Genomic DNA, 20,863 nt, shown 5'->3' with positions numbered 1-20,863 from the left:
GAAATAGCCTACTGTCTGGAGTCATAATAACAATTAGCTAAATACATTGATATATTAAAAAGTGTTGATAGGGGACAGAATGCGGTCAGAGCATCACATAATTGGCATATACAGTTGAAGTCGGAAGTTTACATACACTTAGGTTGGAGTCATTAAAACTCGTTTTTCAACCACTCCACAAATGTCTTGTTAACAAACTATAGTTTTGGCAAGTCAGTTAGGATATCCACTTTGTGCATGACACACGTCATTTTTCCAACAATTGTTTACAGACAGATTATTTCACTTATAATTCACTGTTTCACAATTCCAGTGGGTCAGAAGTTTACATATACTCAATTAGTATTTGGTAGCATTGCCTTTAAATTGTTTAACTTGGGTCAAACGTTTCGGGTTGCCTTCCACAAGCGTCCCACATTAAGTTGGGTGAATTTTGGCCCATTCCTCCTGACAGAGCTGGTGTAACTGATTCAGGTTTGTAGGCCTCCTTGCTCGCACACACTTTTTCAGTTCTGCCCACAAATGTTCTGTTTGATTGAGGTCAGGGCTTTGTGATGGCCACTTCAATACCTTGACCTTGTTGTCCTTAAGCCATTTTGCCACAACTTTGGAAGTATGCTTGGTGTTTGTCCATTTGGAAGACCCATTAGTGACCAAGCTTTAACTTCCTGACTGATGTCTTAAGATGTTGCTTCAATATATCCACATAATTTTCCAGCCTCATGATGCCATCTATTTTGTGAAGTGCACCAGTCCCTCCTGCAGGAAAGCACCCCCACAACATGATACTGCCACCCACGTGCTTCACGGTTGGGATGGTCTTCTTTGGCTTGCAAGCCTCCCCCTTTTTCCTCCAAACATAACGATGGTCATTATGGCCAGTTTCTGTTTGGCCACATTTCTCCAAAAAGTACGATCTTTGTCCCCATGTGCAGTTGCAAACTGTAGTCTGGTTTCTTTATGGCGGTTTTGGAGCAGTGGCTTCTTACTTGCTGAGCGGCATTTCAGGTTATGTCGATATAGGACTAGTTTTACTGTGGATATAGATACTTTTGTACCTGTTTCCTCCAGCATCTTCACAAGGTCTTTTGCTGTTGTTCTGGGATTTATTTGCACTTTTTGCACCAAAGTACGTTCATCTCTAGGAGACAGAACGCGTCTCCTTCCTGAGCGGTATGACGGCTGCGTGGTCCCATGGTGTTTATACTTGCGTACTATTGTTTGTACAGATGAACGTGGTACCTTCAGGCATTGGAAATTGCTCCCAAGGATGAACCAGACTTGTGGAGGTCTACATATTTTTTTCTGAGGTCTTGGCTGATTTCTTTTGATTTTCCCATGATATCATGCAAAAACGCACTGAGTTTGAACGTAGGCCTTGAAATACATCCACAGGTACACCTCCAATTGACTGAAATGATGTCAATTCGCCTATCCGAAGCTTCTGACCCACTGAAATTGTGATTAAGTGAAATAATCTGTCTGTCAACAATTGTTGGAGAAATTACTTGTGGCATGCACAAAGTAGATGTCCTTACCACTTGCCAAAACTATAGTTTGTTAACAAGAAATTTGTGGAGTGGTTGAAAAACTAGTTTTAATAACTCCAACCTAAGTGTATGTAAACTTCCGACTTCAACTGTATGTATGTATTTATATGGATATATATAATTACCCCCAAAATATATGGGGGATTGGAAATGATGCAGACAATTACATTGATGGAAGCAACAATCTATCCACAATATAAAGCTGATCCACCCCTTAATTTTTGGTATTTTTTTTATAAATAAAATAATAATACATTAATGTAATTGGCAGGTAACAGGTCGGCTCTTGGAACAATTCTATGTGGGTTGGGTCAGGTTGCAGAGTAAAATTGGTCATGATGTTAAGTGTCGGGTGGGTCGGGGACTTGATATGGCCCGCGCGGGGCGGGTGCGGCTCCAAAAAACTGACCCATGCAGGACTCTACTACCATGGGACCTGCTCTGACTGCCCTATCCTGCTACTGTACTGCACTACAGTACCACCATGGGACCTGCTCTGACTGCCCTATCCTGCTACTGTACTGCACTACAGTACCACCATGGGACCTGCACTGACTGCCCTATCCTGCTACTGTACTGCACTACAGTACCACCATGGGACCTGCTCTGACTGCCCTATCCTGCTACTGTACTGCACTACAGTACCACCATGGGACCTGCACTGACTGCCCTATCCTGCTACTGTACTGCACTACAGTACCACCATGGGACCTGCTCTGACTGCCCTATCCTGCTACTGTATTGCACTACAGTACCACCATGGGACCTGCTCTGACTGCCCTATCCTGCTACTGTACTGCTCTACAGTACCACCATGGGACCTGCTCTGACTGCCCTATCCTGCTACTGTATTGCACTACAGTACCACCATGGGACCTGCTCTGACTGCCCTATCCTGCTACTGTACTGCTCTACAGTACCACCATGGGACCTGCTCTGACTGCCCTATCCTGCTACTGTACTGCACTACAGTGCCACCATGGGACCTGCTCTGACTGCCCTATCCTGCTACTGTACTGCACTACAGTACCACCATGGGACCTGCTCTGACTGCCCTATCCTGCTACTGTACTGCACTACAGTACCACCATGGGACCTGGTCTGACTGCCCTATCCTGCTACTGTACTGCACTACAGTACCACCATGGGACCTGCACTGACTGCCCTATCCTGCTACTGTACTGCACTACAGTACCACCATGGGACCTGCTCTGACTGCCCTATCCTGCTACTGTATTACACTACAGTACCACCATGGGACCTGCTCTGACTGCCCTATCCTGCTACTGTACTGCTCTACAGTACCACCATGGGACCTGCTCTGACTGCCCTATCCTGCTACTGTATTACACTACAGTACCACCATGGGACCTGCTCTGACTGCCCTATCCTGCTACTGTACTGCACTACAGTACCACCATGGGACCTGCTCTGACTGCCCTATCCTGCTACTGTACTGCACTACAGTACCACCATGGGACCTGCTCTGACTGCCCTATCCTGCTACTGTATTGCACTACAGTACCACCATGGGACCTGCTCTGACTGCCCTATCCTGCTACTGTACTGCTCTATAGTACCACCATGGGACCTGCTCTGACTGCCCTATCCTGCTACTGTACTGCACTACAGTACCACCTTGGGACCTGCTCTGACTGCCCTATCCTGCTACTGTACTGCACTACAGTACCACCATGGGACCTGCACCGACAGCCCTATCCTGCTACTGTACTGCACTACAGTACCACCATGGGACCTACACTGACAGCCCTATCCTGCTACTGTACTGCACTACAGTGCCACCATGGGACCTGCACTGACTGCCCAATCCTGCTACTGTACTGCACAACAGTACCACCATGGGACCTACACTGACAGCCCTATCCTGCTACTGTACTGCACTACAGTACCACCATGGGACCTACACTGACAGCCCTATCCTGCTACTGTACTGCACTACAGTACCACCATGGGACCTACACTGACAGCCCTATCCTGCTACTGTACTGCACTACAGTACCACCATGGGACCTGCACTGACTGCCCTATCCTGCTACTGTACTGCACTACAGTACCACCATGGGACCTACACTGACAGCCCTATCCTGCTTCTGTACTGCACTACAGTGCCACCATGGGACCTACACCGACAGCCCTATCCTGCTACTGTACTGCATTACAGTGCCACCATGGGACCAACACTGACAGACCTATCCTGCTACTGTACTGCACTACAGTACCACCATGGGACCTACACTGACAGCCCTATCCTGCTACTGTACTGCACTACAGTACCACCATGGGACCTACACGGACAGCCCTATCCTGCTACTGTACTACACTACAGTGCCACCATGGGACCTACACCGACAGCCCTATCCTGCTACTGTACTGCACTACAGTGCCACCATGGGACCTACACGGACAGCCCTATCCTGCTACTGTACTGCACTACAGTGCCACCATGGGACCTACACCGACAGCCCTATCCTGGTACTGTACTGCACTACAGTACCACCATGGGACCAACACTGACAGCCCTATCCTGCTACTGTACTGCACTACAGTACCACCATGGGACCTACACCGACAGCCCTATCCTGCTACTGTACTGCACTACAGTACCACCATGGGACCAACACTGACAGCCCTATCCTGCTACTGTACTGCACTACAGTGCCACCATGGGACCTACACCGACAGCCCTATCCTGCTACTGTACTGCACTACAGTGCCACCATGGGACCTACACTGACAGGGATGGACCTAGGTATCAAAGGCTCACTGAATGGGAACCGTACCAGCTTTGCTGGCTTTACTCAGCTATCACCTGTTTGCATATGATTCTCTCTGCTCTCCCCATGTTTGTTTAGTGAAACCTTGGCCCACGCCCGATGTATGTACAGTGTGTGTGTTTGTGTTGCCATTAGGGCCATGATTTAATTGTGAGTCTGTCCCCGGCCCGTACCATAAGTCTCACAGCACAGGGGCATGTCAGCTCAGCATGCTCTGGCCTCCACACACACGCTTAATTTCATAAAACGATTGTCCAAACCCAATTTGTCATGGGCCACAGTTGTGCTCTGAACACCATCCGTTTGCTCCAGGCTGACTTTATGCTCTGTCATATTATGTGGTCTGCAGCAGTGAACAAAGGTACATTTCCCCACGTTGCCAAATGGTGAGACGTGCCCCCTGCACATATTATCACGCCCTATGATCATTAGGTACAACGACAACAAGGTAGTCTATGGTACGGTCTATGGAAGATTTAAACAGATTGGATGTGTGCTCTACTGTAGGTCTATAGTGAACATAAAGATAAAGCTACAATGTTAGCATATGTAAGATAACCTGTCTTCCTGTATTTTTACTGCTGTCTGTCAGTAGAACGAATGGATGTATTGCTGAACAGACCTTGAGGATAGTGTGTAGTAGATAAATCAGAGCATCTGTACCTCTTCAGGCTGTACAATAGACTGAGAGAAAAGTAGAACAGCTAAAAAAAAATATGTGTCTTCAGGAATTATATATAAAACATGTGCCTCTGAAACTGATAAAGAAAGAAATACTTTGGAATCCTCTTCTCTGATAACGTTAGATAAAATACCCCCAAGGCCCTTTTTGGTCTCTGAATCAAATTATGGATATTATGTTCTTTTTTGGGAGCATTTATTTGACTCGTAGTAAGAGCAAGTGCACATTCTGTAGGCAAATCTGCGTTGAGTGCTTTTAGTGGCCACTTCATGAAGGCTCTAATGTCCATTTGACCTTTGTCCATGTTGCAGTATAATGTACAGCTTAAAAGCAGGATAGTGTTAGTCTTTTTTGGCTGAAAACAAACATGTTTTCCAATTCCAAAATGTACAAACTCTACTTTTATGAAGAGTAAAACAATAACTAGATAACTAGATGGTTGTGGGGCTTGCTTTAGCTCTTTTAAAAGTATATTTGTGGTAGTGGAAGAAGTTAAAAAAAAATAACTAACTATTTATTAAAGCAAAGCCGTTACAGTGCCTTCAGAAAGTATTCACACACCTTGACTTTTTCCACATTTTGTTGTGTTACAGCCTGAATTTAAAATGGATTAAATTGAGATTTTGTGTCACTGGCCTACACACAATACCCAATAATGTCAAAGTGGAATTATGTGTTTAGAAATGTTTACAAATTAATTAAAAAGGAAATGCTGAAATGTCTTGAGTCAATAAGTATTCAACCCCTTTGTTATGGCAAGCCTAAATAAGTTTAGAAGTTAAGCTTTGCTTAATAAGTCACATATTAAGTTGCATGGACTCACTCTGTGTACAATAATAGTGTTTGAATTACATTTTTTAATGACTACCTCATTTCTGTACACACATACAATTATCTGTAAGGTCCCTCAGTCGAGCACTGAATTTAAACCACAAAGACCAGGGAGGTTTTCCAATGGCCCTCTTTTTACACTGCTGTTACTCTGTTATTATCTATGCATAAGTCACTTTAATAACTCTACCTACATGTATATATTACCTCAATTACCTCGACTAACCGGTGCCCCGCACTTTGACTCTGTACCGGTACCCCCTGTATATAGCCCGCTATTGTTATTTTACTGCTTCTCTTAATTATTTGTTACTTTTATTTCTTATTTTTTAGGTATTTTTCTGAAAACGGCATTGTTGGTTAAGGGCTTATAAGTAAGCATTTCACTGTAAGGTCTACACCTGTTGTATTCGGCTCATGTGACAAATACAATTTGATTTGATTGGTAGATGGGTAAAAAATAAAAAGCAGACATTGAATATCCTTTTGAGCATGGTGAAGTTATTAATTACACTTTGGATGGTGTATCAATAATCCCAGTCACTTCAAAGATACAGGCATCCTTCCTAAATCAGTTGCCAGAGAGGAAGGAAAACAGTTACATAGTTTAATGGCTGTGATAGTGGAAAACTAAGGATGGATCAACTTCTGTCCATCTCTGTCTGTCCCTAGCTTCCTGTGCTGCCCCATGAGCTCCTCTGCGGGTGCTAGTATCCATAACAACGGCTCCGTTTGGGCTGCTCAATGACGAAACATCAGAGAGCTGTTAACTGACATAAGATAGCTTCTTTTCGTCACTCTAAACTCCGACAAACATGATACTTACAACATGAGGTTGTACTTGTTACTTACAACATGAGGTTTTTCCCAGGAAAATTTCCCAGGACATAGACATATCTGATATTGGCAGAAATCTTAAATTCTTGTTAATCTAACTGCACTGTCCAATTTGCAGTAGCTATTACAGCGAAATAATACCAATGCTTTTGTTTGAGAAGAGTGCACAATTTTGAACATGAAAAGTTATTAATAAACAAATTAGGCACATTTGGGCAGTCTTGATACAAAATCTTGAACAGAAATGCAACAGTTCATTGGATCAGTCTAATACGTAGCACATACACTGCTGCCATATAGTGGCCAAAATCTAAATTGCACCTGGGCTGGAATAATACATTATGGCCTTTCTCTTGGATTTCAAAGATGATGGTACAAAACAAATACAAAAGAACGTTATTTTTTCTTCTTTGTATTATCTTTTACCAGATCTATTATGTTATATTCTACTACATTCCTTTCACATTTCCATAAACATCAAAGTGTTTCCTTTCAAATGGTATCAAGAATATGCATATCCTTGCTTCAGGGCCTGAGCTACAGGCAGTTAGATTTGGGTATGTCATTTTTGGTGAAAATTGAAAAAAAGGGCAAATCCTTATTAATAACGTTTTTGAGAACTTGAGGTTAAGATAGCCTGAACATGTGAAAGTTGGTTTGGGGTCTCTATCTTGAACGGTTCAAGAATTACTGTTGGTAAGTTATTTTATGCACATTTATGCACATTTAACGTAAACTCACGTAAACTCGTACATCGCCTTGGTCCGTACAATTGCTCTTATTTTAGCGCCCCAAAAACGTAATACTTCCAGATCAACTGTAATATCAATACCATTGTAAAGCACAATTTCTCCCCTTTCCAACATGATCAATTACATGACCTAAACGCTGCCCGTTTCTGCATAATTCAAGCAGGCAATGAGTCCCGTCGGGTCTTTTTAAAAATGGCGGGTGGGGAAGTGAAACTAATGCGTGATAGTGAGAAGGAGAGATTTTGTGTGGGAAAATTGCTTTTTTTCACTCGATCTGTCCAACTTATCACCTTATGTAAGGTCACCTAAAATGTAAATAAAACACTATAAAGAGTTTATATAATGTGTCATTACATACCTATTTGAAGGTTTGTGTCGAATTTGAATCGGGTTTTTAGGGCGGTGCTAAAGTGATCTTAGAAGTAAACAGCGGCTTTGAGAATGATGATCGCATGCAATGATGACGCAAAAAATGACTAGGTATCACCCCCTTACCCCGTCACTGTCCATTTCTTGTTTTTAAACGATGAGAGAAGTGCTACACCTGGTGGAGAGAGATTGTAAGACAGAAATAGTTGCTTTATGCGTGCTGTACGTTACGACATGACACGTCACGATGTAACGGAGGGTCCGTTTTTTCAACTTTTCTCCAATACCATAGAACCATTACCATGTCGATCAACGCTTGAATAGAAACCTAGTTCACACCCCCGATTTTGAAGTCAACACAGTCGCTACAGTCCCATTCGTTTTCTTTGTAGCCTCGTTTGAATGTTGCGGTTGCGCACATTTGTACGGAATGGGGTGAGTTTACGTTATATAGTTAATGACAAGACATGAGAGAGCTGTTAGCTGATGTTAGCTAGCTAATTTTCGTCACTCTAAACTCCGACAAACAGCTGTAACTGTTGATTGGTAGAAGATAATTACGTTCTGATTCCAGCTTTAAATAGAACAGAAGTAAACCAAGATGTCATAGCCTTTAAGTGTTTGTGAGTGTCCATAGCAATGGCTCCGTTTGGGCTGCTCAACGACATGACTGAGAGCTGTTAGCTGGCTTTAGCTAGCTACTTTTTGTCGCTCTAAACTCAGACAAACAGCTGGAACTTTTGATTGGTAGTAGATAATTCTGTTTTGATTCCAGATTATTGTAATACCAGAGCAGTAGACCAAGATGTCATTTTTCAGTTGTTTGTAAAAGGTTCTGGGGAAAAATGTTAATGCGGTTACTAAAACAGCTGTATCGGTAGATTGGTAGCAGTTATTTTTGAATAGCAGAGAAGTAGAGGAAGATTTCACATGCTCTCACGTTTTGACTAACAGGTTGCGAAAGGGGTCAAATTAGCAGATTTTTGTCAAAAGTTGCATTGTTCCCAGTGAATGGAATGTTGGAAATCTGGGAGTTTAAAAGTATAAAATATATATAAAAAAGTTGTATGCAAGCACACTGGTCCTGACCCTTTTGCACATTTTAAAGTTGGAATTAGGTTTCTAGCTTAAACAGTATAAGAGGAGTAGCGTTCCTAATAATAGGAAGTATGACAAAGATTTAAAGTGGGGACTCTTGCTTCACAAGCCCCATTAATTACATTCTATGGAATGTTTACCTTATTGCGTCAGCCTATTCAATATTCATCTATTCAGTTTTGTCAAGTTTACTATGTTGTGCTTGCCTTAGAACTACTAACACAGGAGTGTACTCTGAGCAGAGGTAAGGCAAGACTAACCGAATGAAAAATATCCAATAAAATGACCAGGCTACATCACTCTTATCCCCATGGCGACAGGGTGTCTACCTAAATGGCAGTATATCCATGCAGCTGTGCTCTGAGGATACACTGACAGACACCACACTAGCAGAGCACATTACTCTATGAGGGTGTAAGCTTTTAATGCTATGCAGAGAGTGGAACTGTAGAATAATGGAAGCGTAATTAGTTCCTGTCCCATGGTGACATCGTCCTCCTCTCCTTCCCCCTCTGTCACCGCATCACTGCTCGACTTTATAGACGGGTTAGCTGACAACATCACCGAAGAGATGCACACGATTCAATGGGGCAGAAGTCTGTGTGTTGTTGTAATTTAATCTGGATGGCCAGATAGCTAGCAATGACGATGACAAGAAGCTGCCATGTGGAGAATTGCAGGATGCTCATTTCAGCTAGTTTTATGTTGTTCTTGATACCATCTTGTTATTAGGTGTTTTGGCTGATGTCATGTCTACGTTAATATGGCAAAAATGTGCTGGCTAGCTAGCTAACCAACAACTGTGACTATGTATTTGAGAGCCAACAACATTGGACACTAAATATAGTTTACATGTTGTCAACAATCTACAGTAAGTCTGTTTTGTCCCATAGTTGCGCACGCTTAGGTTGGTTGTTTAGCAACAAAACCGATCTGGAGACTGGGGGACGGGCGGGGGTGGGAGGAGGGGGAACAGGGGAGTCTTTGAACCATCATGAAGCTGCATAGATTATTGTACACTAACCCAATTATGTATAGGAATGTTGAATGCAGAAACTGGGCCAAGAAGCAGATTTGTCAGTATTATCTGGGACATTTCATGAGAGAAAGAGAAATATGTGTAGTGTGGTAGATATGTATGTATGATGTATTCCATGGATGGTATGGAAGGTATTGTTATGTCATGGTTCTAGAGAGAAATAGCCAATCAACACCTGGTTGAGAAAATTGGCTGGGAACCCTATGGTATCTATCTAGTCATTTAGATTTGTGGTCAAGGTGTGTTTACTGCATATATTATCAATTTGTCTTCATTATCACCATGGTGACAGGGTTATAGACAGGTTGATAGAGAGAGAGAAAGAGAGCGAGAGAGTAAGACAGAGTCTCTTCTACAGTGTGTCTGGTTGAAGGATGCATGTTTGAGTGTGAAGTAGACGTACCCATTACCGTCTTGATGTTCTGTTTTGTAGTTCATCCTTGTTCCCTTGCTAGATGCTCATCAATCTCTATGACTAAAGGTAATTTAAAAAGTAGAAGGATAAATATTTGAAAGTGCTTTACCTCAGCGAGTTGTTCTGACCTCAAACAAAGAGCACTGTGACTCTAATGGTTTTGTTCTATTTTCTTTGAAAAGAATCCTAATTTAGATTCTAAAACCAAAGAACTGGCACCATGCAACCACACACTCTCCTTCTCCCAGCCCATGTGCTTTTTCTCTTCCCACTCACGGACCTGTGAACACTGCGAAGTCACACATAAGCACACTAAGTCGTGCACACAAACACACGCGTACAAAAACACAAGGACACACAGACACTAACAGTTATTGTACACACGAGTACCTAAGGCAGTCTCTTTCTCTCTCTTACACACGCACGCATGCACACACACACACACACACACACACACACACACACACACACACACACACACACACACACACACACACACACACACATACACACAGTATCGTACATCTGCCCACACACATACAGTACAAAGAGATGCCTGGAGAAATTGTCTTCTGATCTGCCAACTACCATAAATCACATTACTAACACAGAGTCCCTCATCACTGACGAAACACACCAAAGTTAAACAGTTCACTCAGAGTTCTAACCTTCTCTGTATCCCTACATTGTTTGTACTGTACAACATGCCATGGTGACGCTTTAGCCTGAATTAATTCACATCATAATTGGAATGTACTGTACCTCCCAAGCTCAAATGGGAGCTTGGGAGGTACGGCAAATAGTTTATTTGGTAGACTTCAGGTAATTTATGGTATAAAGTGCTTCATGTATTATCTAGTGTCTACAGGTCCTGCATCTCACCAATTTACCCACAACCACCTGGTGACACATCAACAGAGACTCTACAAGAAGATAAACTGTCATTTATACTCTTTCTATTGTGCACCATTTACTAATTGCACTGATTAAAATCCTTGGACGGTGTATTCATTCCTATTTTCCTCAGAGCAGCCTACTGTGCCTCTGTCAGAATAGGAGTGTTGTAATTATCTATTGTGATCGTAAGCTATTCATTGAATTGAAGAGTAATTGCAGGGTAATAGTAATTGCCAATCAGAGACACAGGCTCACAGATATTAAAGGATTGGTTTGGTAAGAGATAATGGCGGAGGAACTCCACTTAGCCTATGGGAGAGGTGGAGTCATCATCTTTCTTGCTTACTCCTATCCATTCCTTTCAGATCTGTGAACACCAAAGGGGTAGAAGAAGGGGCTAGGGGCTGAAGGAACCAAGCCAGAAGTCTGAAAGATTGAGGTCAAGGCTGTCCATTGTTTTGCCTGCAGGACCAGTGAGAGATTACGTTTTGATGACGAGCTCTATACCTTAAGGTGAGATAAAAATGCAAAGTCAGTCTTTATGAAAAGACGCCATAGTTTTGGGGGAAAAACTGTTGAAAATAAAGTACCTCCCATTTTTTTTATTCAAGGATTTTGCACTGTAGAAAATCTCTCTGTTTGTTCATTTTCTTTTCATGGCCTGAAGACTACAATTATAGAAAACATTATCCAGCCTTTTCTAAAGAAGTATCCTTGATGCAGCTTTGAATTGCACTGACTGTCATATGTCAGCATTGTCATTTTCTATTACTTCGGTATTTACAGTGTAATTCATTGTTTTGATTGGTAAAAGTTCAATAGATTTGATGTGTGCTTAAATCTCACCCCTCTCTCTCTCTCTCTCTCTCTCTCTCTCTCTCAGGCAGGGGAAGCTAAGGTTTGCTTGCATGCACTGCACACATCCTTTCTCTCTCTCTTTATCTCTCTCAATCTCTCTTTTTCTCTCTTCCACACTAACGCCCTTTGCTAAGGTTTACGCGTCATGGGTTCTGTCATGCATATGCTTTATTCTCTTAATTCGGTCTCTTAACTATTCACTTTGATGATGCTAATGTGTAGAAGCGAGTCAAACACCGGCGCAATCTCATGTTTGAAGACGTGTCGGGCATCCTGTACTGCCACCTCAGCCTCGGCTAATGAGCGCTCCGGCACCACTCCGCTCCAAATACCTCTCTCTATACCCGCTGTTTCTCACTCTCTCACTGTCTGCTTTTTCTTTAATTGTCATTTATGTTCACGAAAAAGACTTTCCGCTACCTCATACTGACGTGATGCTCGACTTCCCTTTACTTAAGTAGGACTTAGTGTTTACGTTGAATAAGAGATGTATTAATACAAGATTCTCTTGGATATTCCTTGTTCTATTGTTTAGGCAACCATGTTGGAGATTTACCTAGAAAGAGGTTTTGAGTTTGAGTTTATTTTTATTTTTACAGGGACAGTGCACATTAATCAACGTTTCAGTAAAAGTGCCGGTTTTAGCCAGCCGGCTAATTTTCAACCGCAGTCCCTGGGCAGGTTATTAAAAACAATTACAATATAGACAATAGCAACATAGAACAAGCAAGACATAGCAACATAGGACAAGCAAGACATAGCATACAGACAGAGCAACATAGGACAAGCAAGACGTAGCATACAGACAGAGCAACATAGAACAAAAAGCAGCAAGACAAAATTCATAAAAGCAACAAAGTGTTTCCACACCTTACAAGTTACAGACAACAGACATGGAAAGCGGCAACACACAGCTAGGGACCATGTTCACAAATCTGATTGACCTTTAGCCATGTCTTCAAGCATTTTGTGAAAGTCTGATATGTGGTGCAGTTATGTGTGTCTGATGGCAGTGTATTCCAGACATGGGAAGCTCTCACAGAGAATGCAGATTTACTAAAGGTGCTTTTCCTTAGGGGAACTATACAGTCACCTCTCATGGCAGACCTTGTGGATCTGCTGCCATATGTCTGGGTTTTCTGTTTAACAAAAATATTGAGTGGAGAGGGAGCCAGGCCATTAAGGATCTTGAATACAAGACATGCGTCGGTGTATTGCACAAGATTTTCCCAACTCAAGAGCTCATGCTTTCTGAGGATGTGACAATGATGATGGCTATTGGGCTTCCTATCAAGCACTTTGAGAGCCTGTTTGTAGACAGACTGAATAGGTTTTAATGTTGTACAGCAAGCTTGGGCCCAACTAGTCAAGCAGTATGTTAAGTGGGGGAGTATCATAGATTTGAAGTACAGTTTTGCTACCTCTGTAGTCAAACAATTTCGTATAAATCGGAAATTAGCTAGGTTGAATTTGGTTATTTGAATTACCTTTTTCACATGCTTTTTAAAAGAGAGGTTGGAATCAAGTATGATGCCAAGGTACTTAAAATCGAATACCACCTGGAGCTTCTCCCCCGACACATAGACATCTGGCTCAGTAGCATCTGTTGCCCTCTTTGTGAAGAACATGCAAACAGTTTTTTTCACATTGAGATGCAAACACGAGTCACTGAGCCACTTTGTAACCTGGACCATTACAGTAGTGAGTTCTTGTGCAGCTTGTTGTTTGCTCTTTGCATGCACATATATCACTGTATCATCTGCATACATTTGAACTTCAGACCCAGTACAGACAGAAGGCAGATCATTAATGTACAGGCTGAACAGGAGGGGCCCCAGTATTGACCCTTGGGGCACGCCCACATCATAGCTAAGAGTGGGCGACAGCTCATTGCTCACTCTGACACACTGAGTTCTGCCTTCAAGGTATGATTTCATCCATCTCAAGGCATCAGGGGAAAAGTTGAACTTGGACAATTTTGTGATGAGAATCTCATGGTTAACAGTATCAAAAGCCTTCCTTAGGTCCAGAAACACAGCCCCAACAGCACCCCCTTTGTCCATCTTGGACTTCACATTTTCCAGAAGAAAGCAGTTGGCTGTTTCTGTGGAGTGTTTCGCTCTGAAGCCAAACTGCATGGAGTGTAATGTGAAGGGGCTGTTGTTGAGGTGGGCAATCAGTTGTTCTGCTACACACTTTTCAACAACCTTTGACACCACAGGTAGTATACTAATGGGCCTGTAGTTACTCACGTCAGCAGGGTCGCCTGATTTAAAGATGGCCGTTATTATGGCCGAATTCCATAACCTTGAAAACACACCGAGACCAATAGATGTGTTGGTGACCTTAGTAATGGGGCCAATGAGTGACTCTTTGTAGTTTTTAAGAAAGGTAGAGTCCATCCCAAACACATCTTTGGCTTTAGAGTTCTTTAGTGAGCTAATCACCTTGTTCACCTTTGACTCAGAAACCTCCCTTATGATGAAGACAGGTTGAGTGTCATTCACTAACACTGAGCCCAAGAAACCAGTGGAGGGGTTCTGTGTCATTACCCTGACAGAGTCAATAAAGTAGGAATTGAAGGCTATTGCTATTTCGACTGCATCCTGTGTTGGATTGTTATTCACCATGATTTCTAGTCTTTTTGCAGTGTTACTATGGTCTTTCCCTGTTAACTTTTTTAGATTCTCCCATATCAATTTAGAATTTCCCTTTGCTTCACCAATTATGTTAATAAAAAAGTTTGCCTTGGCCTGTCTGATTTCTTTCATCACCTTATTTCTCAACATGGTAAACCTACGTCTGTCATGCTCTAATTTAGATTTTAGGGCTATTTTTAGAGCATAATCTCGTTCTTTCATCAATTTCCAGATTTCTCCATTTAGCCAAGGAAGAGTGCTCTTTTGGCCAGGTTTGGATTTGATTTTCTTTAGGAAGCCATTTATTGTAGTCTGGATTGTGGATAGAAAAACCTGACTATCAGCTTCCACGTCTGTATAGGACAAGAGATCATTCCAGTTTATTCCCTTAATTGCTTTTTCAAAATAGTTTAATTCACTCTTAGGTATTCTGAGTTGATCCGGCTTTCTAACAGTAGAGAGGTTAAACCTGCTCTTAGACAGCTTTCTGGCTATAAGTGTCAGATTATGATCAGACAGCCCAGTAACCATATTGAATGATTTAGTCACTCTCTCTGGTTTATTACTGAACACCAAATCAATCTGTGTTTTAGAGCAACAAGTCACCCTGGTTGGCCCTTTAACTAGCTGTGTAAGGTCAAAGGTATTAGTGATCCGTTTGAGGGTTTTCCTACAACACTTGTCTTCATAATTAATGTTAAAATCTCCCATTAAGATGACCTCTTTCCCAAAATCACATTCCCTAAGCATGGTATTAAACTGATCAAAAAACACACTTTTGGTGGAAGGTGGCCTATACATTCCAATGAGGGTAAAAGACATTTGGGGAGACAGTGTAACGTTCAGGCCAATACATTCTAGTTCATTATCACATGACCACTCAATTTGTTTACATCGGATATGTTCTTTAATGTAAATCATCACACCCCCTCCTCTTCCGTTCTAAATAGCACATTACATGTTTTAACACTGTTCAGGCTGTAACAATGGTTGATTTTGCAATAACACTTGCTTCCGTATTTTACAATATTTCTAATAAATGGTTGCTTAGTCATTTTACAACGTAAAACAAAAATTGTGGTGTATAATTTAAGACGTGCAAATATGATTTCTTTACACTCAGCCCAAATCGAGTGGGAGCACTGGAGGCCTCCATTATATGGTCATTATAGGCTGCTGTGTGGGTAGTGATTTAAGGAGATTTGTTTCTCCTGCAGTTTCCCAGGGAATTGCCCTCATTATAATGGTTCAATTCAGTTTGGATCCACATCGATCTCACACTCTTTCCACGGTGTAGCAGGGGTCTTAGTAACGCATGTCGGTGTCAGTGTGTGAGTGACAACAGTGCAGTGATTACTGCCAGGAGGCTGAGGGTGTCAACCAAGGGTTAACAAGGGGTTTATATACAGTTGAGGCATATAAAGTATGCAAGCACAATAGTACACTGATTACTGTTCAGTGGCTGAGAGTGTCAAACAAGGGTTAAGTTGGGGTGTATGCAGTAGAGACCTATAGAGCCCTGGGAACACCCCTCACTGACGGGCCACATGTCTGAAGGGAATCTTATGCTCTTATGGCTCACAGACTGAGACTGTTTGACTAGAAGCAACTGTCACTGTGTGTCCGTGTGTATCTGTGTCTTTATGCGTGCTGGGCAAGGGGTGTCAGTCTTCAAATAACCACTTTTAGGCTCTTTAATGTTCAAACAACCCAACTATCTCAATCAATATTGCTCAGTGTTCCGTTGAGTGTTGAAATGAGGGCTTCGAAAGAGGGCTGCTCGGCAAGGCCAATAGAACCAACAGAGAACCAATCAGAATTACCCAGCCTGCAATGTCTGGAGTCATCACAGTTCTATTAGCAAGGAACGATGCTCTTTAACAGTGTGGTATTTGCTCTTCTTACAGTATGCCGTTGTCATGGTTTTGAACATCTTGGAAGAGTGGCTACTGTCCTCTACTGTCGTGGATGGAAAACATGACTTTGAGTCACTAAGGTTAAAACCAGTTCTACACATTGGCATCTCTGGGGAAAAAAGTGTTTTGTTAATTAAAAGATGTGTTTGATGAGAACTTTTATTAAACTAGGCTATTATCTTTGCTTGCATTATTGGTTTGGTTATTTTCCTCATCGACTGTCTCCACTGATTTGTTCTATGGCAAGGAACATTTTTGTAATTTGTTCCCTCTCTCTCTCTCTCTCCCTCCCTCTTATCTCTCACACACACACAAAAATATAATCTAGTTTGGAAAAGCGACTGAGAGTGTTTTGAGCTGTACGTTTTCAGAGTTCTTAGAGAACAGTAGTGAATCCTTCCCTACCTGGGCCTAGAGCTCCAGGGACACAATCTCTCCAACACCATGCAGCCTCTGTATGAGACACACTGGGAGGTGTCCTTCACATCGCAGCCTCTGGATGAGACACAATGGGAGGTGTCCTTCACATCGCAGCCTCTGGATGAGACACACAATGGGAGGTGTCCTTCACATCGCAGCCTCTGGATGAGACACAATGGGAGGTGTCCTTCACATCGCAGCCTCTGGATGAGACACACTGGGAGGTGTCCTTCACATCGCAGCCTCTGGATGAGACACAATGGGAGGTGTCCTTCACATCGCAGCCTCTGGATGAGACACACTGGGAGGTGTCCTTCACATCGCAGCCTCTGGATGAGACACAATGGGAGGTGTCCTTCACATCGCAGCCTCTGGATGAGACACAATGGGAGGTGTCCTTCACATCGCAGCCTCTGTATGAGACACACTGGGAGGTGTCCTTCACATCGCAGCCTCTGGATGAGACACACTGGGAGGTGTCCTTCACATCGCAGCCTCTGGATGAGACACACTGGGAGGTGTCCTTCACATCGCAGCCTCTGGATGAGACACAATGGGAGGTGTCCTTCACATCGCAGCCTCTGGATGAGACACACTGGGAGGTGTCCTTCACATCTCAGCCTCTGGATGAGACACACTGGGAGGTGTCCTTCACATCTCAGCCTCTGGATGAGACACAATGGGAGGTGTCCTTCACATCGCAGCCTCTGGATGAGACACACTGGGAGGTGTCCTTCACATCTCAGCCTCTGGATGAGACACACTGGGAGGTGTCCTTCACATCGCAGCCTCTGGATGAGACACAATGGGAGGTGTCCTTCACATCGCAGCCTCTGGATGAGACACACTGGGAGGTGTCCTTCACATCTCAGCCTCTGGATGAGACACACTGGGAGGTGTCCTTCACATCGCAGCCTCTGGATGAGACACACTGGGAGGTGTCCTTCACATCGCAGCCTCTGGATGAGACACACTGGGAGGTGTCCTTCACATCTCAGCCTCTGGATGAGACACACTGGGAGGTGTCCTTCACATCGCAGCCTCTGGATGAGACACACTGGGAGGTGTCCTTCACATCGCAGCCTCTGGATGAGACACACTGGGAGGTGTCCTTCACATCGCAGCCTCTGGATGAGACACAATGGGAGGTGTCCTTCACATCGCAGCCTCTGGATGAGACACAATGGGAGGTGTCCTTCACATTACAGCCTAGGAGGAGAGGACATACTGGGGGGAGGAAGGGGAGGCAAATGTATTTGTTTAGTGTTAAGATACAAGTATCAAAGTAAAATAATCACATCATAAAATAATAAAATAAAAGTACTAACAAAGTAACAAAAACAAGTTTTTTAACAAGATCATGGCGTCTGGTAACAAGTGGGTATCTTGAAGTGTTCCATTTGTAGTGTTGGCCTGACGTCTTTTTTTCTCAAGGCATTAGTATCTGCTATCTAGCTTGATTTTCAGGGGGAGCTTTGAGCTAATCAAGCTATATCACAAATGTACCTAAAAGTGTGTTCTCGTCCTGATTTGAGTCAAACAGGATAGACACAAGAATATCAAACATGATGTTTGTCATGATATTTGATCATAGAGCTACATTTAGGGGCTCCTGAGTGGCGCAGTGGTCTAAGGCACTGCATCTCAGTGCAAGAGGCGTCACTACAGTCCCTGGTTTGAATCCAGGCTGTATCACATCCGGCCGTGATTGGAAGTCCAATAGGGCGGTGCACAATTGGCCCAGCGCTGTCCGTGTTTGGCCGGGGTAGGCCGTCATTGTAAATAAGAATTTGTTCTTAACTGACTTGCCTGGTTAAATATATATTTTTAAAATGTTTAGTATTCATCATAGACTATCAAAATAAAGAAAGTCGCACACCCCATGTATAAACTTCCAGCAACTTAATGCTGCAGCAACTTAATGCTGGGAGTTTATACATGGAGTGTGCGACTTCCTTTATTTTGATAGTTTATAGTTTATTCGCCGTTAGTCAGCACCTCCACACAAACACATTTTTCTGGGTGTGCGCCAGTTCATGTTTTTGAATCTACTAGTATTCATCATAGAACAATAGAAATGGGCGTGGTTACACTAGGATTTAACCGACTTCCTACCACAGTAACAGCAGCCCTCACAGTACAGGAAATACCACATGCCACTGTGGATAGAGGAATGAAACAAAGCGTTACAGTGTAAAGCTTGAAGAGTCAGCCTAATTGGCCCCTATTAGAGCCCATAATTACCACTCCCATCTCTGGATAATGTGTTGTGTAGCCTGATTATACACAGATCCTTTCAAAATAGCCGAAACGCTAATAGCCCTAGAAACAAGACAAGTACTCTACTAGTCACGATCGTTCCTTTTTGTTTTGGTCGATCACGATATCACACCTCTATTTATTGCAGAGTAGGAACGGGGGGCTATGCAAATATTTAAATGAGCAGAGGTTCTAACTAACCTGGTGCCTTTTCTCTCTCCTTAGTTTGATATGTGTCATTTATCTGACAAAGAATGTTATTAATTCTATTTGCATCGTATAATTGGAAACCTTCCCTAATGCATTTAGAAGCAGAGCAGTCTCGTTAAGTAGCACTCTGAGAAGGGAGTCAGAGGACTAGATTTAACATAAAGTAAACCTGAAAAGAACTCACTGTTCCAATATAGCAGACGCTGCTGTACCAATCACAACTGCAGACTGTTTTGTAATTGATTTCGAAGTAGAGCAACAAAAGCAAGAGCAGGAGAGGGAGAGATTAGAAGAACCTCTTGGATTGGAAGGTGAAAAAAAAACTAAGAGTGAATGAGTAGGAAAGAGACGGAGAAACAGTAAGAGGAAGGAGAGAGATGGGAGGGATTCAGGTAAGGGGCAAGAGAGAGAGAGATGAGGAGAAACAGGAAGAGAAAGGAGAGAGATGGGAGGGATTCAGGTAAGGGGCAAGAGAGAGAGAGATGAGGAGAAACAGGAAGAGAAAGGAGAGAGATGGGAGGGATTCAGGTAAGGGGCAAGAGAGAGAGAGATGAGGAGAAACAGGAAGAGAAAGGAGAGAGATGGGAGGGATTCAGGTAAGGGGCGAGAGAGAGATGAGGAGAAACAGGAAGAGAAAGGGGAGAGATGGAAGGTATTCAGGTAAGGGGTAATAGAGCAAGATGAGACTGAAAGAAAAGATAGCAAGATGGGGAGCGAGAGACACAAGAAAGTGATGAGAAGGATGCCACACCACACCACCTGTCGCTCTAATGACTTCCTACTTCCTGCTAAGGCATTTTTTGACAGCTTCCTGTCTCTAGTCTTCACACATCGGTTTCTCATCATTACAATATCTGGCCCTGAGGTCCCTTGGTCCACTCAACCTCCAGCAGGAGACCAGACTGGTCCAATTTAAACAAACACCACACACTGCTCTCCCTCTGAGACCTCAGAGAAGTGCTACCTCTTCCCTCACTCCCTCGACACAGGCAACACTCGACTCACTCTCCTCTCACACAGAGCAAACTCACACTGGCTCCTCTCTCACGTTGCTATAGCTACCTGTCTGAGAACTAACGAACAATACAGACCTCGAGTTCCCCCCGTGCCCCACTCATCTGACAGCTCCACTGCCTGTCACTTTCAAAGACCAACTATATACAAAAATATAAACGCAACACGTAAAGTGTTGTTCCTATCTTTCATGAGCTGAAATAAAAGATCCCAGAAATGTTCCATGTGCATAAAAAGGTTACCTCACTCAAATGTTGTGAACAAATTTGTTTACATCCCTGT

General features: G+C 43.0%; 1 protein-coding gene across 3 annotated transcripts in view; it reads left to right on the top strand.

Moving 5' to 3' along the window:
• The window catches only part of LOC139566314 (beta-1,3-galactosyltransferase 1-like), a 124,070-nt gene that overhangs the window by 79,261 nt on the left and 23,946 nt on the right, over positions 1 to 20,863 (top strand). The window contains exons 3-5 of one of the 3 annotated variants that reach the window (XR_011673083.1): positions 11,631 to 11,778; positions 12,149 to 16,758; positions 17,007 to 17,209. The exons of 1 other annotated variant lie outside the window; for it this stretch is intronic. The gene's annotated coding sequence lies outside the window, so the exon portion shown is untranslated. Of the gene's footprint in view, positions 1 to 11,630; positions 11,779 to 12,148; positions 16,759 to 17,006; positions 17,210 to 20,863 lie in introns of those variants that run through there. One more of the 3 variants, XM_071387425.1, reaches the window with a different exon arrangement.

Source organism: Salvelinus alpinus, chromosome 38 (assembly GCF_045679555.1).
Source record: "Salvelinus alpinus chromosome 38, SLU_Salpinus.1, whole genome shotgun sequence".
NCBI classification, from domain to species: Eukaryota; Metazoa; Chordata; class Actinopteri; order Salmoniformes; family Salmonidae; genus Salvelinus; species Salvelinus alpinus.
The sequence above is the reverse complement of the archived record's forward strand: the minus strand, read 5'-3'. Positions and strand labels throughout refer to the sequence as shown.